The sequence below is a fragment of the Gorilla gorilla genome, chromosome 9 (assembly GCF_029281585.2).
Source record: "Gorilla gorilla gorilla isolate KB3781 chromosome 9, NHGRI_mGorGor1-v2.1_pri, whole genome shotgun sequence".
Lineage (NCBI taxonomy): Eukaryota > Metazoa > Chordata > Mammalia > Primates > Hominidae > Gorilla > Gorilla gorilla.
The window spans coordinates 18,540,569-18,564,992 of NC_073233.2; the positions used below are offsets into that span (position 1 = coordinate 18,540,569).

Sequence of the window (24,424 nt, forward strand, 5' to 3'; positions counted from 1 at the left end):
GCCGGCGGCAGCGGCGGTGACAGCCGGCCCCACGGGGGCGGGGCGGGCTCCGTGCTGTCCTGTCATTGGCCGCGCCGCTGTCGGGGGCGTTCCCCAGCCCGGTCCACCGCGCGGCGCGGAACCGCAGGCGCTCGGCTGGCTAAGCCTGCGCCGGGCCGCCTCGCTCGCTCCCAGCTCTGTCAGTGGCCCGCGGGGCCCGATCGCTGCGCCTGCGGCCAGGGCCGAGGCAGGCCTGACCCGGGGCCGGGCAGCCCGCGCGACTTTCGGTAAGGCGGGGGCGGCGCTGGCCTCCGGGTGGGGAGGGCGGGCGGGCGGGCGCGGGTGGGGACCGTGCCAGCCTCGGCTGGACTCTGCGCCGTGTCCAACGCCCGGGAGGGTCAGGTGCGGCCGCAGCATCCCCCGCCTCAAACCCACCCGGCGGGGCGCACAGTGAGCAGGTGGCGCTGCGACGAAGCCCAGGGCGGCCCTGGCCGGCCTCTGAACCAATTAGAACGCAATAAAAGCCTCCCACCGGCACGCCGAACTACCTCTTACTCCGCTCCGCAACACCCAAACCCTGCAGTTCCAAGCCTAGAAAATCGCAAGCGCCAAAACGGGGTGGGAGTGACGCGCCTGCAGTGCTGCCTGTCACCTGGCAGAAGACCATCCCCAAACTTCCCAGGATTGGGGCTCCGAGCCTTGCACGCCCCGTTCCAGCTCTTCACTGGGCGCCCTTTTCCCCCTCCCTTGTCCCCTCCCTCTTTAGTAACAGGAAGTTAAGTTGGGCCAAATGTCAGTGGCCTGGCTGGCCGCGGGCTGGAGCCCAGTCGGGATGGGGTCGTGGCAGTGGTCTGAGGGGCCGCGGCACTGTCCGCTCTGCATCGCGTCTCCCGCATCCCCAGTAGCCCGCTCTCGCTCCAGGCCCAGGAGCACCCCCGCAGGGTGTCCGCGGCACCCACCCTGTAGGTGCCTGGCTGGCCTCGGGGAGAGGTGGGATCTTGCCCACAGCGTCTAAGCCGCTGCGGGGCCAGACGGAGCAGGTGGGGTTAATTTTATTCACCGCCAGCCTCACTGGCAGAGCTGGGAACGGCCTTTACTGGATGGGGATGAGGGGATGTGGAAACCAGAGTAGTGTGCCTCCTTCCACATTGTTTATTCTGAGGCCTGGGTTCTTAAAGCGGAAAGAGCTTTTATTTGGAAGCCTGTAGGGCCCCGCCAGGCCTACAGCAGTGTGCCGGCTCTCTTGCTGTGATTGTCGCCTGTTAACTACAGTCTACAATGATTTTGGTGAAGGATGAAGTCACCAGCCAGGCCCCTTGTGGGCTGGTCCCACGGGAGAAAAGCCAGAGGCGAATTGGCCCTCCAACGTTTGTGCCAGTTTCCCTGATACCTGCACTTACTCTGTCCTGCTCCCCCTCCCCAGTGGCAGTTGACCCAACAAGTGGGCCTCCGGTCTCCAGGGTAGTCCTGTGCAATGCCCTGGAGACTCTAATACCGTAAGAACTCACTTTCTTCATGCAGAGAGAAGACGGATTTATTAAGTGCCTACTGGGCAACAGGTCCTGTCTTGTGGCACTTTTGCAGCCAATTTCATGGTTATTCCAAAAACGCTGAGAGTTTTGCCCTCCCCATTTTAGAGATGCGGAAAGAGGCTCAGGTATGGTAGGTGCCCAAGGTCACACAACAAGTGTCTGAGCCAGGTTCTGGCCCTGTCAGTGTGAGTTCAGTGCTCTTGTTTCATGGCTGTGGGAAGTGGTGTGCTGTGTGCAGGACCATGGCCCCACCGCGTGCTGACTAGAGCCTTCCAGCCTCTGAAAAGATGCTCTCCACCAGGATTTCAGGGGATGCTTCTTTGGCAAAACAGTTGAAGTGACCCAGGTTAGCCAAGTCGTTCAACCTGCAAACCCCTTATCCTCCCCCTAGTCAAGAGTAGTGGATAGTGTTGGCCAGATTGCTATGGGGAGGGATTGGGTGCTATTTTGGAAGGAAGCCTGCTTCTACCATTGACCTGGCCTCACCTCTGAGAAGCTGGCTTCTGGTATAGTCTAGGAGGACTGTGTTAGCTGAAATAACCTCTACCTTAGGACTGATTCTAGTTTTGTGGGGCTTTTGGGGGTGGGGGGGCAGGTGTTGGGGTGTAGTGTTATGGTTGTGGGGTAATTGAAATCCAGTTTGAACATACCTCTATAAAAACATGACATCACTTTTATCTCCACCCCCTTCTTCCGTTAGGCCTAGGGCTCTGGCTTTCTGCTCATCCCCTCTTTCAAAAGAAAATCATGATAAGTCATGATTTTCATGACTTATTTTCATGATGTCATGAAAATCATGATAAGTCATGATTTTCATGACTTATTTTCATGACGTCATGAAAATCATGAAAACTGATACCAATCCATTATACTTTAGCATAAATCAGCTTTTAAGAACTATGCCTGGCTGTGACTGTGGCCATTGGAGGCCCATTCCCAGGCTGCAAGGAGCAGCCATATGATCCCAGATTCCTTCTCTGCCTATAACTGGGGTATGTTTCTATTCTCTCCACCCACACCTGGGTTTGCCTCCCAGCCATGGGTTTGCCTCCCAGCCATGGGCCTACCCCCTTTGCTTCCCACTGCTGAAGTATAGAGGTCTTGTCTTCTTGGTGGAAGCCTTGGCTCTGGCAGGACGGGACGTGGTATGGGTAAAAGAATAACTTGGTTAAACATTGCTGATCCTAGATGTCCTCTGAGGGCTAACAGTCTCTATTCTTTAAAGAGTCAGAGAAGAGAATACTGTTCATCATGCTGAGATGTTTCATTCTTTACATCATTCTATTGTTTCATTCTGCCTCTAAAGAAGTGGGGTTAACTGCATTTTACAGATGAGGAAGCTGAGACCCAGAAAGGTTACAACTTGGCCGGGTGTGGTGGCTCATGCCTGTAAAACCAGCACTTTGGAGGCTGAGGTAGGAGGATCGTGTGAGGCCAGGAGTTCAAGGCCACCTTGGGCAACATAGCAAGACTGCTGTCTTTAGTAACAACAACAACAAAAAAGGTTACAACTTGCCTGCATCACACAGCATGTATGAGTGCGGTTTGAGTGTGGAGAATTAAATGCTATGGGAAGCAGGAAAAGCCTGTGGCTGTCTCTGCACTCTGGAGGCTTGGCAGGCACAGCTCCTCTGCTGCGCAGTCATCTCCCTTATCCGCGGTTTCACCTTTCGAGGTTTCAGTTACAGTCAGCCATGGTCTGAAAATATTATAGTATTTTGAGAGAGATGGAGACCACATTTACATCGCTTTTATTATAGTATATTGTTATAATTGTTCTATTTTATCATTAATGTTGTAATCTCTTAATGTACCTCATTTGTAAAGAAAACTTAATCACTCCTGTATGTATAGAAAAAAACACAGCATATATAGGGTTTGGTACTATCCAAGGTTTCAGGCATTTACTGGGGGTCTTGGGATGTATCTCCCTGAGATGAGGGGGGCTACAGTACTTACCCTTTCTCACCCTATATCGTAATTATTTATGAACATGTCTTCTCACCTCACTATGAAATGGCATTTAAAACACTCATAAACTTGGCAGATTTATTTTCTGGTCTTGCAAATCCTCTGTGCTCTTTGCTCTGTATTTCCTTAGCCTTTGTGCGAGCTATGTCCATGAGGGTATCTACCAGGATGTATTGCAGTCCTCTCTCAAAAATATTACAAACATTTTCACATACACAAACTCATAATGCATAATCAGCCCCATATACTCATTACCCAGCTTCCACAGTTATTGAGATTATGCCTGGTTGGCTTCCTCTCTCTCTTTTTCTCCCTTTCCCTCTGAAAGGAATATTTATTCCTGAGATATTTTAAAGCAAATGTCTAATGTCATGTCATTTGGCCTCTATATAATCCAGTATACAACTCTTTGAAAAAGGACGTTGTCTTGCATAACCACACTTCACTACTGCACGTAACAGAATTAACTGTGCTTCTTAGACATCACCTGTCCACGTGCAGATATCCTTGATTGTGTCAGAAATGGCCTTTAGAGTTGGTTTGTTTGAACGAGGATCCAGTTTGTATGCCGCATTAGGCCGTTGGTCCTTTTATGCCTGGTTTTAGTTTAGAGAAGCGCCCCCTCTTTAGCCATTACCCTCTGTGTTAACTGCCCATCTCCGCTACTACATAGGGAGCCTCTTAAGACGAGCCCACCTCTTGGCTGTGCTGGATCCTCAGCACTGAACGCCGTGTCTGGGACACGCAGAGGCTCCATAAGCATTTGTCCAGTTGTATCATAGCCACTCAGGAAATGTGCTTTGAATTAATGAACCCAGTCACGGATTTGTGTGACTACCAGTGCATGTGCTTAGATAAGAGGTTTTTAAAAAATGACTTGCTTACGTGTGGACGTTTCCTCAGCACGCGTCAGTCTGTAAACATCCTAAAATAATAGAAGAACTATCTGCTGCTCCCCCTCACTGTGCTGGTTTGTGGTGGGGAGCCGAGACAGCTGTGTTTGTGCCTTGATCAGCAACCGGCCTCCACAGGCCACGCGTGGGGCTGACGGAGACTGAGGTCACTTCTGTCCAAGCTTTGAATTCTGCCACAGGAATGACCATGTTATGACCCAGAAACCTGGCCCTGGGCTTGGTGGAGACCATTCATCTTTTCTTCTTCCTTTTGTCTCTGGACAGTGCTGCTTCTCCTGTGCCTTCCAGAGCCTTCTCTAACCTGCCTTACTCTTGGGCAAGTTGTGGTGCCTTCTTCAAATCACTATTCATCCACAACTGGGGCAGGTCGTGATGGAAAATAAGTGTTCATAAGCTTCAAGTGTCTTGTCTGAATTTGTTCTATAGAGTTGGCACCACCACTGGCACATTTGTGGGTGACCTAATGAAGGAGACCGGAGGCTTAGGAGGGCAGGAGAAGATGCACCTTCTTCTCTTGGTAATGGACTTCACACCTGGTTCTCTCACCAGATGTCCTTAGGGGTGCTGGACACCTCGATAGGTGTCTTTTACCCATCCAGTAATGGCCCTTCCCTGGGAACAGCCCTCAACATGAAGACATGGTTTGTTTGGGGCTTTTTTTCTTTTTTTCCTTTTTAACACAGAAAGGCTTTTAATTTTTATTTTTTATTTTTGGTAGAGACAAAGTCTTGCTATATTGCCCAGGCTGGTCTCAAACTTCTGAGCTCAAGCAACTCACCTGCCTTGACCTTCCAAAGTACTGGGATCACAGGTATGAACCACTATGCCTGGCCTAGCCTTTGGCACTAGGACAAAATCTAACAAAATTTTAAGTCTTCTGACTCTGGATGGCAGTGCTGGAGTTGATTTTTTCCCTTATCTTTTGCTTTTTAGTACTATTTTTCAAAATTTTTGTAGGACAAATATTTTATGTTCATAAAGAAAAATCCAAATATTTATTTTCTTAGAAAAGAAGACTTCTTTCAACCAATTTGAAGTAGGTAGACAGAATTATACATGTATTTGGAACAGTTATACATGCAGATAAAGCCCCAGCACTATTGGGATTTCGATATTTGCTTGGATCATTATTTCCACGATGAACATATCCTGACTTTCTGAAAGTTAGAAAATACTACCCTCTTTCCCTTTCTTTTTTTTTTTCTTTTTTCTTTTTTCTTTTTTTTTTTGAGATGGAGTCTCGCTCTTTCACCCAGGCTGGAGTGCAGTGGGGCCATCTTGGCTCACTGCAAGCTCTGCCAGGTTCACGCCATTCTTCTGCCTCTGCCTCCTGAGTAGCTGGGACTACAGGCACCCACCACCATGCCCAGCTAATTTTTTTGTATTTTTAGTAGAGACGGGGTTTCACCATGTTAGCCAGGATGGTCTTGATCTCCTGACCTCGTGATCCACCTGCCTCGGCCTCCCAAAGTGCTGGGATTATAGGTGTGAGCCACTGCGCCTGGCCCCTCTTTCCCTTTCTACTTCCTCCTTTGCTATCCCTCAAATGAAATCTTTCTAATGTTAGGCTCTTGATTTTGATTTTTTTTTTTTTTTAACTCAGGAAGTTTGAGCCCTCAGGGGATGACAAAATGACACAGAGTGCTAAGACAAGGCAGGGCAAAGTTCCACGCTCCAGTGGCCTGTCTTGTCCTCTCAGGAAAGTGCCCAATGGCCAAACACCCTGCTCCCTCACTGTGGGGTGCCTGGACTCCTCCCTCCTCTAGTTTCTGTTTTCCTCCCTACACCCTCCCCAAAGGTAGACAGCATGGCTGGCCTGGTCTGATAAGGCTTCTTCTTCCTAAAACATCGATCACGTGGCCTCAGAAATTCAGAGCCGGTGGGAGTGATAGGTGACTCTGGCCCTCTGTTCACGAACAAACTTTCTTTGCAGGATTGGGTCAACCATGGGGTCCGATTTGGAGATGCTTCCCTTCTCTGTCAGCTGCTCATGTCTCAAATGAAGAGCCTTTTGTGATGACCATGTATGGAATAGTGTCTGAAGTACCACTGCACTGTACCTGTCTTCGCGTCTAAACATCACTACCATCATCACGGGACAAACTGCCCATCTAGTGGTGTCTGGCAGTGAGCTGTGTGTATGTGGATAGCGCTGGTGTTTTTAGGGTTGAAATTTTTAGTTTGTTCTTTATTTGAGCTAATGTTTCTCTCCCCTGAGGGTCAGGGTAATTTCCCTGCCTTCCTCTTTCTCTCAAATCCCCACCTCCCAGTGGCTGTCCTGATACCTTGTGGCACCTGCATTCCTTCCAAGGCTTGGTTAGATTTCTTTTGATGAATTACAGAGGTAAGGGCAGGCAGAAGAACCAGAGCTGTCCTTCCTGCTGGTTTGGGGCTCAGGTTTTTCTCCTTTGCTGGGCAAGAGAGAATGTCTAGTGCAGATGTTCTTTCTGCTGGCAGCAAGAGGAGGGCAGCAAGGGGTTGGACGGTGGTCCCTGGCCTCTGAGCCACTGCAACAGCAGGTTTCTGGGACATCTCCAGACCCAAGGTCTTGACGCACACAGCCTGGAAGCCCAGCACATGCTGGAGACACGAGTGGGAGTCTAAGAACACCCTGTTCTGGCCTTGCTGCAGCAGTACCAACATGTTGAGGTGCAGAAACTACTTCTTTGTTGCCACGACTCTGAATGGCTGGCCCTGGCCACTTATCTGAATACTGACTTATCTGGTGAAGCTTTGCAGGGTCTCAGTATATAGTGTGTTGGAGCCAGGATAATGAGGTGTAGGGGAGAATGAAGAAGTAGCTCTCACTAACAAGAGCTGCCCTCTGAAACAGAGTGGGCCCAGGGTCTGCCAGGGGCTTGGTTGCTGAGCCCTCATTGGACAACTGTTCATCCAAAAGGAGCAGAATGGGGGTTGGGTGCTGTATGTAGAGTCTGTGGCTGCTGTCAAATCAGCTCCATGTATCAGGACAGCCAGGCTTTGCACAATCTGACACAAAGGTAGTAAGATCAGGATCTCCCTGCTTGTAAGAAGGAGGTGTCTGATGGCTAAATGAAAGGAAAACAGAATAGAGAAACACACAGGGGGGTTTCCAACCTCTTTCCAGACCCTCAGGGAGAGGATTCACTCAGTCTTTTTCTTCAGGGAATGTCCTGTGAGGCTCGTGCAGTTGGAGCCTTGGGGACCATGGGGTCCATGTCGGGAGAGCTTCCCGGCCACATGCCTGGAGTTGCCACACATTACTGTTGTGAAGGAGGAGTAGGAGGAAGCACTGTGTGAAATGTCAGGCTTCTTCTGGATTCCAGGTTTGCCCCAACCAGATGACCTAGAAGGTCTTGCTTGGGCGTGTTGGTTATCTTGTATCTTGGGCTTTCTTAAAAGTGACTTACCCACACATACATACATATATGTGTGGTACTCATCCCACACATACATAGATGCATAGGACTTACCTTCACACGCACACATAGATGCACGGTAAGATATCCACTCAGTACAAAGGAAATTGAATGAAAAGTACATCTCCCTTCTTTCCCTGTCCTCCAGCCCTCAGTTCTTACTTCTTTGGCAGCTGTTGTCCCCAGCCCCCTGTGGATCCTTCCAGACATAGTCTAGGCATGTCCTGGTGCCTGTTCCCCTTCTGCTCTTCCTGCGGCCTGCTGAAGAAGCAACCAGGATGTAAAGAGACAGGGCCCACAGGGCTGCAGAGACTTGGCCATTGTCTCATTTGGCCAAGGCCTAACAATTTCCCCTTCCACTCTACTTTGCCAGCTCTCTCCTTTAGGAGTCCCCTTGTGTTCGATTTGGGGGTTCAAAGAGCCTGGAATCTGAGAATAAACCTCAGGGGCATGTTGTGGATGCAGGTGACATAGGCAAAAACAAAAAGCGCTAAGACAGACCTGGGCTCAAATCCGAGCCCTGTGGCCTTGGGCGAGTTAATGAATCCTAGTATTTTAGTCTACATAAAGGAGGTAATTATACCTATTACAAGAGCTTGATCTGGAGATGAAATTAAAATATTTGTGAAGTCCCTTGCCTAGATATGCACTCCAAAATGTCAGGGTTTTTGTTGTTGTTGTTGTTTTGTTTTTTCACATTTAACGAGTGACCCATTGCCAGAATGAATGACACTGGTATGGAGTCCCCTGGATGGCTTTCTGAAAATCCTCTAGGTGGGTTCCTGAGCTTTTCTTTCCCTGCAGAAGGCAGCCAGTTCTCCATTTTCTACCAAGTTGAGTTGGCCCCACTACTTCCTCCTCCTGTAGGGAGCCAACCTCCATCCTTCCCAGCCACTGGATACCACCTCCTCCTCTGCCCTTGACCCCTGAACCCTCTTCTCCCTTTCCCTGGGCTCTGGGTTCCCCCCTCCTCCCCTCGTGAACAGGATGCTGCCTGCCGCCTGGAGAGTGCTGTGGGCTGTTTATGGCTGCTCTCTGGGGTGTTTATGTTGTATCTCTTCAGAAGCTCCTAGCAGATGTCTGTTTATTGCTGAAACTTCATCTACAGCATGAGAGGAGAGAGGCTATTTTTAAAGATCTTTAATTGGCATGGCTGCACAATACAGCTTAGATTGCCTCCAAGTTTAATTCTTCATCGCTCTTATGCTCTATCCATTATGAAACCCTTCAAATCCAGCCTGAGAGACCTTATATGTCCTGATTTTAGAGCAGCACTTAAATTTAGCAGACAGTTGTAATCTCTAAAAAAGGTAGGCCAAGGAGGTGAAGGCAACTGGCTTACTGTCTTTTGTCTAGGCCGAGACAGATGGCATGAATGAGAGCATAGAATGCAACACCTTGCCCCCACTTCTGCCCCTTCTTTCCACCTGCGGTTGAGGCCCACCCTCATAGGCCGCCTGCGGATTGGCTGGGAGATCTCTAGCTCTCCCTTTCCCTTTGGACTCAGGTGGGGCTTGAGAGTGGGGTAGTTTCAAATGACACTGACCTCCCAGGAGGGAGGAGGCCACAGAGGCCATGAGTCACAGAGCCTTGGGATGTCAGGTTGGATGGGCCTCATGGGATGGTCTAGTTCTCATCCTGGCCACCTTGTTTTACCTATGGAGAAACTGACACTCGGATGCTTCCTGATGCTGAGTGGACAGAGAGGTGTGTTTCTTGCTCAAGGTCACCCAGCCAGGTCAGAGTCAGGTCTCTTTTCCATCTACCATTTCCCACCAGGCTGTGGTCCTTGATCAGTCTAAGGCAGCTGTGCTTACAGTTGGCTGCGTTTACTGAAGGACGGAGCCTCATCCTCCCTTTCTAAAACCTCCCACATTCTTTGAGTTTATGCTGTGTACGCTTGCAGCACTGGCTGGTCTCAGTCCCAAGATCTTTTCTTATCATAAACACCTCCCCCAGAGCCTTGGGGCTTAGAATTCCCACCTTTGTTCCTAGCCCTTGTCCACAGAAGCCCTTTGTTAAAAATACAGAATTTAACTGGGAAGGACCATATGTTGACAGAGATGAGTTTATCTTTGATTAGCTGTCAGCCAAGGGCTGAACCTTAAGAGGATGGGGCATAGGATGAGTCAGCTGGGAATAGGAGGAGGAGGGAATCCTGAGAGATGGCAAATAGGGTGCTGGGGGCATCAACAGCCACAGGCCCAGGCTCGGAGCTCACAGTGTGCAGCTGCTGGGCTAGAGTCCCTGTGATGACTGGTGGAAGCTGCCTGCTCTTCTAACTCATGGAGGGAGGTGCATTAGACAAGCTCACCTGTGGCTGAACACCAAGACAGAGTACGGAATGTCCACAGAGTCCCACAGTAGGGGAACCAGGGGAGGCTTCCTGGAGGAGGTGGAGTTTGTAGATTGAGAAGGGTATTGGAAGATAGGTATGATTTCCATAGGCAGAGATGGGCAGAGGTAACAGCACAAAGAGATGTAGAAAAGTGAGGGCACAGTCAGGGTACCATGTGGTAGAAACGTGAGGGCTGCCTAGAGAAGCTGAGGCTGGAATCAGGCTGCTCTGAGGCATGGAGAGCCCTGAGTTCTGGGGGCGGTGTGGGTGTGGACTGAACCCAGCGGACTGTGGGAAGCTGTCAGAGGGATAGTCAGAGTCATCCTTCAGGGCACTGCCCTCCGTTCACGGGAGGTGCACACTGCCAGACAGCTGCCATTCCCCTGGACTGAGGAGGGCTGTGGGGAACAGGGTGGGGGGCAGTAAGGCTGGGCCCCCAAAAAGACTTTGTCTGTATCCTGGCTTTTGACCCACAGCCTTCTTTGTGAAGGGAGTCTGCAAACAAAGTGTTGTCTTTGGTTTATCAGGAGGGCAGCCCTTTTTGGAACTCCTGGTTAGGGTCTTAGGATATGGGACATCTGTCACATTCGGCAGCTTGTACACCCAAGTGTGGCTGTCTGAGCTTTGATGGCTCTTGACTCTGTGTAGCAAACAGCATCTGCTTCACTTTCACCACCTCGCTGCAGGCTAAGCTCTTCACACGGATCTTCTCCTGACTCAAGGTCAATTTGAGGGGAATAAATAGGGCAGTCGAGGTGCTGAGCTCCTCTGGGGGCTACTGCTGGAGCAGGAGCAGGAGTTCCCTGTCTGTGTATGAGGGAGGCAGCAAAGCTGGGGTGGTGCAGGAACCCAGCTGACCACCTCCTCCAAAGAAAGCGCCTTTGGAAGAATTGGCTCTGTAGGAGTCAGCGGCTGTCAGAGCATTTGTACATCATCTGGAATGATGCTGATTCTCTCCTCTGCACAGCCTCACAATCACCTGAATATCCCCTTCAAGTGCATCCTGCCCTGGGTTTCCTGTGTGCACATTGAGTTTCCTTCTCTAGTTGAAGAGAGAGTTTGCAGAGGTTGGCAAACCTGGAGCTGGACTGAATGGCCTGGACAGGTGGAGCAGGTAGGGGGTTGGTTGCCTCCCAGCCCTCTGGCCATCGTGGCCACAGGGAGGTGGATAAAGGCTGAGCTCTGCTTCCGCCTGCTCCCGTGTTAACCTGGCAGATGGGAGGCACCACAACCTGGTGCATTTTCAGCTTTGACATTTGAGCAGGGCTGGCACCTGTTCTCTACCATGTATGTCTCAGGGACACTTTTGCTTTATGTGATGGAATAAATTGTTCCTGCAAGCAGCAAATGTAATGCGTTTAGTGCTATTGATGGGAGGTATTGATGGGATTTGGGGTGGGGCACTGAAATGGGCTTGCTTTCTTTTTTATCCTAGGATCAGTGCTACCCATATGAGAACAAGCTGATTTTTTCACTGATTGATAAATTGATTGCTCAGTGCATTCATTCTGTCAACCAAGATTTTTGGAGTACTCTCAATTTGAAGCATGCTGTCACAGACAGACCATGGGTTTTCAGTCACTGTAAACATTGGACAAGCCACACACATACTATCTCTGAACCTTGGGTTTGTTCTCTGTAAAATGGGAGCGATGCTACTTACCTCACGGGGAGGTTGTGAGGATTAAATGGGGTAATGGGCGTAGCACACCTCTCATGGTGCCTGGCACATAGTGGCATGCAGGTGGCCTCTTCCCCTCTGGCTCATTCCTGAATTGGCCCACAGGAGTCTTGGAGCACAGATGCGGGCAGGGTTCCTTGTTGCTGCAGGCCTCTCATTCGGTACTGGCCCCTAAGTGCCTTTTACCTTTAATAACTTTTAATTTTTTTTTAAAGACAGAGTCTCACTCTGTCACCCAGGCTGCAGTGTAGTGCGATCCTGGCTCACTGCAACCTCTGCCTCCCAGGTTCAAGCAATTCTCCTGCCTCAGCCTCCCGAGTAGCTGGGATTACAGGCACGTGTCACCACGCCTGGCTAATTTTTGTATTTTTAGTAGAGACAAGGTTTCTCCATGTTGGCCAGGCTGATCTCAACCTCCTGTCCTCAAGTGATCCACCTGCCTCAGCTTCTCAAAGTGCTGGGATTACAGGAGTGAGCCACCGCGCCTGGCCTGCCTTTAATGACTTTTTAAAGGGAATGGCTCAGTCAAAGCACCTGTGTGTGCAGTGAAGAAAGATGGGCCACCTTTCACTTCCTGGTGAGTTCTTCTCATAAACCTTGGAACTGCAGGTCTGGGAGAGCCTTATCATCAACCCCACTGGATGCTTGACTCCACAGTGGTGGTTTAGCCTGAGTTTATAGGTTGGAGGTGATCCATCCTGTCTTTGAACTCCTCCTCCTGATGGCTTCCTATAGCTTCTGGCATTTGGTCCCAGTTCTTCCTCTTGGGTGCCATGGAGAGTAGGTCTAATCTGTCTACCGCCCAACAGCTCTTCAGAAATTGTTTTTTTTTAAATCAAATCTCTAACACCATCAACTGAAAGATATACCATTATTTCATGTACCCTCAAGAAAGAAAAAGAGCTGCCAATTAAACTGTGGCACAATGCTTTGCCATTGCTTAAAATTTTTATTGTATATTTTCTGAATTTTTTAAGATTTTAGACATACTTTTTTATTTTATATCACTCTTGCATATATACAAAAGTAAACTGGTTAAGGCATTTCTAAAACTTCGCTTTCAGAATCTAACTCTTCTGAATCACTTTTTGACTTAGATTCATCAATGTCCATGTTTTTCTGACTCACTGTTCTCTTCTAGTCAAGTGGGGATGTATTTCTTCATCTCTCTTGTCCCTGGAATTTTTTCCAGCTGCTGACACCCATTATGTCAGTTCTGGTGTTTTCTTGATTTTACCAGAAGGCATCAATGAAAGTTTTTTTGTTAACAACCAGGACTCACATTCCTTCCTTAAATGGTCCTTAAAAGTATTGGCTCCTGAAATGTTTTAGATCATGGTTGTTCAGATATGCCACCAGGAATGAGTCAAATTTCCATATGTGAGGCGGTGACAGCTATGCCACAGCTGCATCCCGGGAGAGATTGTTAGGTTTCAGGGGGTTTTAAGACACATTCTGCTTTCTGACATTTTATAATGGGAAAAATGCATTTCTGATCAGTGAAATATGTTATTTAAAGACAGCCCTCTGTTTCTCTCCTGCATCTTCTTCCAGATTAACAACCCACAGTGTAGGTTCAGGATTTTTACCTTCTCTGTGGTTTTCCTCTGAACATGCCCTAGTTTGTTGAGATCTTTTTATACAGCGAAGGCAGTGTCCAGACCATATATTGTATTTATGGTATGAGGACAGCAGAAGAAGGGAGCTATCACCTCCAGTTCCGGACATTCTGCTTCTCTTAATGCAGCCCAACACTCTATGAGCTTTGCTGGCAGCAGCATCACATCACAGACATTACTGCTGACTAGGTCTTTTTAACATGTGCTGTTGCTAAGCTGCTTCTCCCGTCCTAAACTTGTGTGGCTTTAGAATTTAAAGGCAGAGCCTCCTATTTTGCTCCTGCTTGATTCAGAATGATCATTCCTGTTAAGTTTCAACTTGTTAAATTCAGTGCAGCCCTGTTCCGTTGATCAGAATCCTATTTAAGTATGCCTTCCACAGCGTCACCCAAGTCATGATAAATGCTTATCCAAGGGACCCCTCTGTCACACTCCTGGAGACCTCCCCTCGGTGGACTTGCGATCTTTGACCGACTTACTTTGGGAAGAGTGATTGAAGCCGCCCCTAGCCTAGTCTCTGTCCTTTTGCTTCTCTGACCTAAGATGCCTTTCTGAAGCTAGATAGGCCATGCCCATTGCAGTTCTGCATCTACTATCAAGTGCTTCATCAAAAAGGACATGAACAGCCTTAACGTTACGTGTTCTCAGCTCCTCGAGGGCTCCAAGGTTGCTTTCAGCTGTTCCTGGGCTGCTCCCCAGAGATTGCACCAGGCAGCTTAGCATCTCATCTGTGAACGTTTTCAGTGCTCTGGGAGGTCACTTTCCCGGGCTAGGGGACTTGAAGTCATTGCAAATGTCTAAATATCCTTTTTAAAAAACAAAACAAAAAAACTAAACCCCTATCTCCACTCTACTCTTTATTCCAGTGTTGGTTCTTTGCTCCGCTGTCCTGGTCTCCTCAATTGTTTGGCTGGAGTTGCATTCAGAGTCCAAGTCATTAACTTCCTCCATCTCGCATCTAGCAGCTCTTCTGATCTCCCAGCCACTTGAAGTCTGTGTTCTTTGAGTCTCCAGCACCAACTTCCCCTTCTTGGTCTTTTGCTAATTTCACAGGAAATGATTGTTTTTCCTCCACAGTTCCTGTGTCCTCCTGGTCACTAACCCATTCCACCATTGTTGTGGGAATTAGGGAACTAGGTTAGTCCCTGTTTCTGTGGACACATCCTCTCTTTTCTAGACGATGAAACTGTCTGCAAGGCCAGGCTTAGCCTTTAGCCACTGGGGCTTCCTGCGCTCTCAGGGTGTCTGATCTCAGCCCCACCCGCCAGAGCTCATCTCTGGCTAGCCTGGGATCTGTATCAGCAGCAGCCCAGTGGGGTCCATTTCCATGATATCTCTATGCCTTAGTTCTTCCCTTGTCACCCATGTGTTCTCCAGAATATTTCTCTTTATTTCATGGGCTTTTCACATAGCTGTACATCTTTTTTTTGAGACGGAGTCTCGCTCTGTCACCCAGGCTGGAGTGCAGTGGCACGATCTCGGCTCACTGCGACCTCCGCCTCCTGGGTTCAAGAGATTCTCTTGCCTCGACCTCCCGAGTAGCTGTGAATACAGGCATGCACCACCATGCCCTGCTAATTTTTTGTATTTTTAGTACAGACGGGGTTTCACCATGTTAGCCAGGATAGTCTTGATCTCCTGACCTCGTGATCTGCCCGCCTCGGCCTCTCAAATTGCTGGGATTACAGGCGTGAGCCACCGTGCCCGGCATCTTTTTTTTGTTATGTAGAGATACTCTATCTCTCTGCCCTGTCCCAAGTCTAGTCCTTTAAAAGATAAAGCCTGGGTGCAGAGAAGTGTGTCTAGTCTGCTATCGGTTAATGTAAATAAAAGGACACATATTTATATTTGTGTATATATGCATAATCACGGTCTGGAAACAGACACAAGCAACTGATAATAGTGGTGACCTGTTTTAGAGTGGGGACGTGGTAGGTAGATGGGGACAGGAGTAGGAGGGAAACTTTTTCTGAATACTTTTGTATTCTTTTAACTTTGGAATCCAGTGCAAGTATTTCTTATTCAGTTTTTTTTTCTTTAAATAACAGATAATCTGGGATGCCTGATTGGCTAATGTGAACTGGTGAGGCCATGTGGAGTGAGTGACTCACCTGCTTGAGTTAGGGCTCTGCAGCCTCCTACCCACCTGGGCCTCAGCTCCTCAGGTGTAAAGCTGGCTGGTCCCAGCCCACTTACCTTGCAGAGGGGACACAGGGAGGCCCTCCTCCAGAGCCTGGCATAGGCCAGCACATGGAGGGTCTGCAGTAAACAGGGCCTCTCCCTCAGAAGTCATGTGGGATTTTAGGACCATTACAATAAACTGTAATCTCGGTTTAGTGATAGCTGGTTCTCAAAGCATGCACCTGAGCCTCATGTTGGTTTTCTGCTGTCAGTCACTTAAAACTTACACCATGGTTTTTTCCTCTTGTGAACTCCAGTATTCAAGGAGATTGGAAGCTCTGAATCTCTGGGTTTGCCTGGAAGAAGTATGTACTTTGCTTTGCCAGACCTGAGATGCTTTACAAATCATCTCGTCTGCCCAGTTCAGTAGAGTGAGATTAGAATAGGTCTAACATCCTTTGAAAACATAGGCCCATGGTGAGGTTTGCAGGTAACCGAGATCACAGCTGGCTCTGAAGAAAAAATGCAGCCTCTTGGGAGTGGCCAGTCCAGGTACCTATAATTGAGGAAGTGACCTGATTGGGGAGGTGACTTATTTACGCTGGGCAATTGAGAAGCGTTTATTGAACACCTACTATGTGCCCTAGGCTCTGTGCTGTGGGGATGACAAGATGCATAAGGCTCAACTTCTCCTCCTAAAGTATTTACAGGGGGCTTGGGAAAGCAAGGCTTATGTGTGTAAAAAAAAAAAAAAATTAAGTAACAGGAGATTTTCGCAACAGTTCAGCTCAATCATAGAAGAAAAACCACAAGGTAGTTCATGACTAATGTCCATCTGCCTGAAGGAGGCAGCAGTGGGTGTGGGGAGTGTTTTCTGTGGGCTAGGGAGGGCCTGGAAAGCTTCCTGGAGGAGGGAGCAGAGGTGGCGGCGGCAGCAGCAGCAGCATTTGATCTGGATCCTGATGGGTAGTTGCAGTGCAGATGGATAAGTTGGGAGTAAGAAGAGAGCATCTCTAGTGGGTGTTGAGGCCAGGAGAAATGGGGAATTGCCTGCTTTGAAGGTGGGCAGAGGGAAATGAGGCTAGGCAGGTGAGTTTAGGACAGATGCAAAGAGGCTTTAATGAGAGAGATTGAGTTGGAGTGTGTTTAACTTCAGAACAGGGATGGGAGGATGAAGGCCCAGGGTCTCACAGGGAACTCTTGTAAATCTCAGGAAGATAGGCAAGAAAGGGTCTAGCTCCAAGACATTTCATTCTAGGCATCTCTAGCCTCCAGGAGGCTGGAGGCATGCTAGCCATTCTTTCATCATTGCTCTATGGGGACATTTTCTTCTTAGGCATTTTACATGTCTGCTCATTCATTCATTCAGCAGGTATTTATGAGCTCTTACTCTGTGGCAGGCACTGTTCTCGGTGCTGGGTTGCAGCAGGGAAAAAAACCAAACAAGATAACATCCCTTGCCACATTCCCAGAAGGGGAGAGGGACAATAAACAAGTGAGCTAAATGCGTGGGAGGCCAGGTGATGAGAGGTAGGGTGGAGAAAATCAAAGCAGGGAAGGAGATGGTGTGTGCTGCATGGAGAGGGGAGCAGCTGGGGGAGGGCTGTAATTTTAAACAGAGTGGTTAGAGAAGGTTTCACTGACTCACCCTGTCACTGGAACTTTGGGAGCACAGGGAAGGAGGCAAGGCCAGATCCTGCTGGGATCTTGAGCCCACAGTTGATCCTCTTCGACCTGCTGGGGGTCTCTGACTAGGCAGTAGGGAGTCTTTAGTGCTCTTGAGCAGAGGAGTGACGTGTGGGGAGATCTCCCTAGTGGCTTTGTAGGGGATAGGATATTGGCGGCTAAGACGGGAGCAGAGATTCAGGAGGAGATGACCACCGTAGACTAAAAAAGGCTACTCGTTTGACACTCTCCTCACTGTGCTGCAAGCTCCACATCTGTAAAATGGAGATAAAATGGTACTTACTGTTTCAGGCACGTTTTCAAGAGGATGAAGTGGGTTACTGAATGTAGAATACTTAGACTAGCACCTGACATATAATAAGTGCCGAAAAATATTGTCTTGCTCTACTATCTGTCCCTCTGTCTGCATATACGTATGTGTGTGTAAAATTAATGTGTTAGGGACATCCTTTCTTGTCCTGAAGCCAAGTCAAATGAAGAAAATAATGGCGCTTTTCAGGATTAAATGAGATCATCCATGTTGGGGGTGTAGGTTAGTGGCAGATGAAAACTAGGTGAATACTAGTTAAAAGTACTACTGTCACCACCAGATCTTCCCTGGGAGAAAATGATTTTGCAATGGAAATCCTCTGTAAAGTCTTCCTATTTAACAGTTGTTTATCAAGACTGCAACATGCCAGGTGCTGCACTAGACATATCCCATTTCATCTTTGCAATAACTGCCCAAGATAATAAGTGTTAACCACTTCTTACAGATGAGGAAGCAGAGGCCCTGGACTAAGACTTGACAAGGTCACATAGCTGGTAAATGGCAGAGCTGGGATTAATCCATGAGTGGTCCATTGTGTAAATGTAAACATTGACATATAGGTTCTCATATCAGTCTCCCTTGGTATTAGGTACCCACAAAGAGGTGCAGGGAGAGCAGAGGCGTGGCCAATTTCCAGGACAGATCGGGGCAGTGTGAATGTAGTGGGGAAAGCATGGGTGGGAGACACTGTGGGTGAAACAGTACCTTTCTTCAATGACTCAGCCCTGCAGGCCTTATCAGAGCCTTTCAGCCACCCTCTCAGAGTCTATCTGAAACCCATTTTGGTTTCCCAAAAGGAGCAGAGCCTGACAGGTTCAAATCCTGGCTCCAGCACTTACCAGCCATGTAAGTCCAAGATAGAAGTCAATTTCTTTGTGCCTCAGTTTTGTCATCTGCAAACTTGCTTCATAGGGTTGTTATGAGAATATCACAGAAGCTATGTCAACACTTAGAACAGTGCCTGGCCCATAGCAAGCACTCTGAAAGAGTTATTATTATGTTAACAATTCTTATATTATTTTTATATTATAATATTATTGTAAGTGCCTTCTTAATCTCTGAGGTCAGGGTAGAATGTCCCATCCTCTCTGCAGGATCATTCTGTAACACATTCTGTTTTGCCTTATTATATAGATGTGGGTGTAGGTCTCCCCTTTACAAGACCATGAATAGAATTCAATCAGCATCTTTCTAAAATCCCTGAAGACTTGTGCCTTGTCCTAGAAGCTGTCAATAGAGACTTGCACCAAAAGAAGTGATTCTTGGTTTTCTTTTACCCTTCAAGCCACATATTCTGACCTGAAGACCCCACCTCTCAGGATTTGGAAAATGTCTGATATTTCCAAAGGTGCCTTACAGTTTGCCAAACACATTCCCATTCATATTTCATTTGGTCTTCACAGTTACCCTGCGTGGTTACTGGGTACTGTCCCCATTGAACAGGTCAGGAGACTGAGGCTCTGCAGGGTTGAATAATTTGCTGCAAAAGGTGCAAGTGGAAGGTAATGAAACACGCACCCCCCTTCCTATCCCAGAAAGCTTTGTTCTGGAGTTTCAGATTGACTCTTCCCCTAAAGCCATTCATCATTTCCCCCTTAGCCCTTTTCCTAAAGAGGACTGGGAGGAGGTCATGTGGTGACCAGCCGACCTTTATACAGTTCTACTCTCTTTCTTCTTCTTCTTCTTTTTCTTTTTTTTGGTGGTCCACAATTACATGGACAGTTTTTCATTTGTTTTTCTCTTAATTTTATGATTCATTTATTTATGTGAGACAGGGTCTCACTCTGTCACCCAGGTTGGAGTGCAGTGGTGGGATCACAGCTCACTGCAGCCTCGACCTCCTGGGCCTGGATGATCCTCCCAGCTCTGCCTCTGGAGTAGCTGGGACTTCAGGTGCATGCCACCATGCCTGGCTCATTTTTTCTTTTGTTTTTAGTTGAGACAGTGTCTCCCTATGTTGCCCAGGCTGGTCTCAAACTCCTGGACTCTAAGTTATCCTTCCATCTTGGCCTCCCAAAGTGCTGGGATTATAGGCGTGAGCCACTGTACCCAGGCTATACAATTCTACTTTCACCCTTTGTTCCCAGGTCTTGTTACTCCCCAACTAAGCACATGGTGATGGCTTTGAGCAGAGCTGATTATTGGAGTTGCTCAAATCATCCCCACTCCATTTTCCCTTCTCTGTGGATCTGAGGTCTGGGCTGGGACTCAGCATTTGGAACTTGGTGGGGAGTGGGAGACAATGGGGGAGAGCATTGTAGCTTTAAGCATTTGCAGTGCCTGAGTATGAAATTGTCCTGAGCATAAATGTGCCATGAGGGACCCTGCAACTGAAGGTGGAGGAGCAGGTGCTGAGGTGTAGAGCCCAGAATCACTGCCTGGAGCCTGGCCAGGGGCCTGCAGGGGGCTGAATCAGAGGCCACAGGGCAGAGGGATGGGATGGGGAGTACTTACTCCCTGGGAGGCAAACAGGCAAATGATCCTTCTAGCCAAGGTGGGACTAAACCCAGGGCTCAAAGTCAGCCCTTAATTCAGGCTTGTTAAACTCCTTGGAGTTGTTCCTTAAGCAGAAGAATCTCCTGTTTAGTTCAGCCCAACAAAAGTTTATTGAGGAAGTACCTACAGTGTCCCAGCAGGCGTGAGGAATACAAAGTCCAGCAAGACAGGGACCCTGCCACAAGGGGCTCAGGTCCTACAACCTCGGCTTTACCTGTGCCTCCTCCTCCCTCCTGCCAACTTTCAATGCTTGGGTGGAGGCTCTGAGGGTGGTGCTTCTTAAGTGCACATGGCAGCATTTTAGCTTCCTGGCACCCCAGCACTTGGGCTAGAATTAAGGCCTGGCAGGTCTGCAGAGCAGCACAGACTGGGAATTGGCAAACACACCTGCTTATGGAGGTGGACCCTGATCCTGCTGCGGGAAGAGAGAGGTTTCTGGGCTTTGGCATCTGGAACTGCTTCTCAGTTCCCTCTGTGATGGTCGTGTGACTGGAGGAGCAGAGGCAGGAGGGCCTCTGGGTTGCAGGTGAGAAAGATCCCAGTAGAATTGCCCCAAGGTAATGGCTCAGGCTGCCCATCCCTCAGTCAGACCAGCTACCCCTTCTCATCCTCCAAGCTGGCTGGTCTCCTCTCCTCTGCACCTGGGCCATCCCTGGCCCCAATTCTTTGCTTTGGTTCTTCAGCACTTTCCTTCTTCTCTGCCTTTTCAACACCCTCATCCCCCAAGTCTGGATTCAGCCCTGCTGTCTTCAGAAAGGCTTCCTAAACCCTCTCAGACCCAGTTCCCCCTCCTTTCTCCATATGCTTGCTGGGCAGAGAATCAACAGCCCCCAGTTCAGCATTTACCTGTTTCCTGGGAGTTCTTCCTCACCCTCTCTGCTTCCTGAAGGGAAGGCAGGCAACATGTTTTGTGCACCCACCATGTTCCAGGCAGTTGCATGGAGGCTGGGTATGTCCTAGCTCTGTTTCTTATGAGCTGTGTGACTTTGGGTAAGTGTTTTCATTTCTCTGAGTCTCATTTTCTCATTTGAGATTGAGGATGTGATGCCTACTCAGAGGGAAGTTGTAAGAACTGGAACGAATAATCCATGCAAAGCACTTTGCACACAGGTCCAGGCTCATAGTAAATGGCTAACATATGGCAGCTTTTGTTATTCTTTGATAGGTATTATCTCATTGAATCCTCACCCTAGCTTTATAAGGTAGACATCATTCCACAAAGGGGAGCAAATGAGCCTTAGGGCTGAAATGACTTGCTTGAGGTCGCACAACAGACAGGCAGCAAGGCAGGGATCTAAGCCTAGGGGTGGGCTGCTCTGAGGCAACACCCATCCTTCTACCACCTCTGCTTCCTGAGTCCTGGCCCCTGTTTCCCATGCTTTTTAATGTTCCTCGCAGTCCCAGCCAGCGCACTCAGCAAATGCTGGTTGAATAATCTTTCCTGGCTGGTTTAAGGGAAACCAGGTTTGCAGCGGGAGTGCAGGAAATGCAACCCCTTGAACATTCCACTCTCTTTCAGATTTCTATCTGGTCCAAGTTGCCCATGGATCCCTGCTAGTGTACTGCATGCCACTCCAACACCAGGCAGTGCTATGTTGTGTGGCACCATATCTCACCCAGGAGTGAAACCAAATCATGCCCTCAGGGAAAATGAGCCAGTTCCTTTTTATTTTTTAAATAGCAGAGAATAAAGTTATGAAAAGAAAAAGAAAAGTAAGGGAAATACCTGCCTGGATAATCCCCCATGACTGGGGCAACCACTGTCTGAAGCTGGCAGCTGGAAAACAAAGAGAATAGCCATTAGCTGCCAGCTGGGCACTGGGCAGTGTGGCATTATGAAGCCTGTGTCCTGTGAGGGTCAGCAGGTGAGGCTTCCTGCTTGGGATGGCTTCTTGATCTTCCCTATTCCCACAGATAGAGCCAAGGCTCTGCCAAGAGCTTTTCTTCTTGACATGATTGTAGTCAGGAAGATTTTCATGTCATTCCAGATCATAGTTCCCAGTTTAATTCTCTAGCGAATGCTAGAAGCTACCACTTCCATCTTGGCTGTGTCTTCTTTTGTACCAACTGATGCTTGTATCTTTACTCCTTACTCCACTGGTTATTTAGTTTATGCCCGTGCAGACCTCGGTGCTGGGTTCCCTGGGGCTTGTGGAAGAAGGCACCTGCCTGTGCTCATTTGTGTGTTCATCTCATGGCCCATGCTGCAGGAGAGATGGGCAGTTGTCAGCATATATTGGTTCTTAGTTTTTGCTACCAGGCCATGGATTTTTTTTCTGTTTCTTTGTATTTTGTATTATTTATTTTATTTTTGAGAGTCTTGCTCTGTCACCCAGGCTGGAGTGCAGTGGCACCATCTCGGCTCACTGCAGCTTCTGTCTCCTGGGTTCAAGCAGTTCTTGTGCCTCAGACTCCCGAGTAGCTGGGATTACAGGCGTGTGCCACCACACCTGGCTAATTTTTGTATTTTTAGTAGAGATGGGGTTTCACCATGTTGGTCAGGCTGGTCTTGAACTCCTGACCTCAAGCAATCTGCCTGCCTCGGGCTCCCAAAGTGCTGGGATTACAGGTGTGAGCCACTGTGCCCGGCCATTTTTTCCATTTAAAACCCTTTAAAAACACACCTGAAGGTGCAGCTTCCTTTCCTGAAGGGAATTAAAACTGTGCTATTAGTAGGCATGGGATATGGGAATAGATCATCTTTGGGTGCTGGTCCAGAAAGTAGTGAGTAAGTGAGACAAGCAAAGATAATATTGTTTAGCACAATGCTATGCGTCAGGCACTATAGTCGTCCCTATTAAGTCAGAATCTCTTGGGACAGGTGACTGAGAAAAAAAACAAAAATAAAACAAAAAACATGCAAAGGAGATGATGTTTTACAGCCTGTTGGCTGGTTGTCAGGCACAGGCAAATCTTGCCCTCAAGAGCAGGAAACCCACTGATACATGCCATCCAGTAAAATCACACTAGAGCTCTTTGAGATTGAAATAACTAAGGTCTCGAAAAGGAAACTTGCCCAAGGATGCACCTGAGCTGTCAAGATACTGCCTCTCCTGTCTGTGTCTCAGGGCTGCACTTTCTTCTGAGTAGTTATGAATAAAGGAGCAGCAGGACATTGCCATCACTTCTGAGGGATCTGAGCACAGATGTGAGTGACAGTAGAAATGGGCTGTGTGACGAAAAGACCCCAGGCTCCATTGAAATCAGAGTGTACTGAGGAGGTGGTGTGCATTGGGTGGAACAGGCACGAGGCACTAGTGGCATGACCTTGGCAAGTTAGTTATTGACCTTCATGAGCCTCGGTTTCTTCACCTGGAAAATGGGTTGGATGATCATCCAGTTCCCAGTGTTTCAATGAAGGTTAGACAAGATCATACAATTCAATGAGTGTGACCAATAGTGCATGGCATATTTAAATACTCAAACAAGGCAAGTTTTCTTCCCTTATCCATGCTCCCCACTTTCTCCGTTACTTCCTCCTTTAAAAAGAGTTGTTTTAAATAGCTATCTGGATTTTTTTTCTGCACCACTTCAAAGTCAATGAAAATCAGCTTTAGCTTCCTTCTTTCTCTTCTTCCCCTCTCATAATGGGCATGGCTCTGGGGCTGGGTCTGAGGCTCCGTTCTCAACCAGGAAGCACAGGGCTGGGCTGCTCGCTGTTGGTTTCGATACCTTCTTCTCCCAGGAAGGGCCCTGGTCCAGGGGCTTGCAGTGGCCTCCCCTCACTTCAGTCTGTAGATACCTTGCTGTACATATTTGCTCTCCCTTGGCTGCCTGGGTCTCACTGGGTGTGCAGCTGGCTTTTCTTCCTGGGTGGGATTTGGTGATGATAAAGCAGGTACTTGTTGAGGGCTGTTATTACTTGGGAGTTTTTTGGTTTCAAGGCACAGGAACCAAACTTGAATGAGCTTAAGCAAAAATGGGATGCATAGCTCATGCCTCTCATACCAACACTTTGGGAGGCTGAGGCTGGAGGAGCGCTCAAGGCCAGCAGTTCAAGATCAGCATAGTCAATATAGCAAGAGCTTGTCTCTACAAAAAAAAGAAAAAAAAATTAAATTAAAAAGGATACATTGGAAGGTTTCGAGGAGGCTCAAAGATTCAAAAGAGGTGCAGAAGAATCAAGCCCCAGGAAGACAGCATGTGACCTCCAGCATCCCCAGACCAGAGTCCCCTGTTCAGTGCACTATGGCTGCAGGCAGCTCCCAGCTGACCCCACACAGCCCTGCCACCAACCTAAGAGGACCAGGCCTTCCCCAGGAGTTTTCAGATTGGAATTTGGCCTGGCCTGGAGCATGTGCACACCCCATGTACCACTGCTAAGGAGGAAAGATACTCCCATGAGCCCACCTTGAGTCCTATACCCTCCTTTTTGGCTG

At 48.4% G+C, this 24,424-nt stretch overlaps 1 protein-coding gene across 21 annotated transcripts in view; it reads left to right on the top strand.

Moving 5' to 3' along the window:
* The first annotated feature begins 91 nt into the window (after positions 1-91).
* Positions 92-24,424, top strand: part of MICAL2 (microtubule associated monooxygenase, calponin and LIM domain containing 2) — a 254,029-nt gene continuing 229,696 nt past the window's right edge. For 10 of the 21 annotated variants that reach the window (XR_004069311.3, XR_004069307.3, XR_004069310.3 and 7 more), the window contains exon 1: positions 105-266. The gene's annotated coding sequence lies outside the window, so the exon portion shown is untranslated. Of the gene's footprint in view, positions 267-24,424 lie in introns of all 21 variants that reach the window. The other 11 variants (XR_004069309.3, XR_004069312.3, XM_031007619.3 and 8 more) reach the window with 5 other exon arrangements.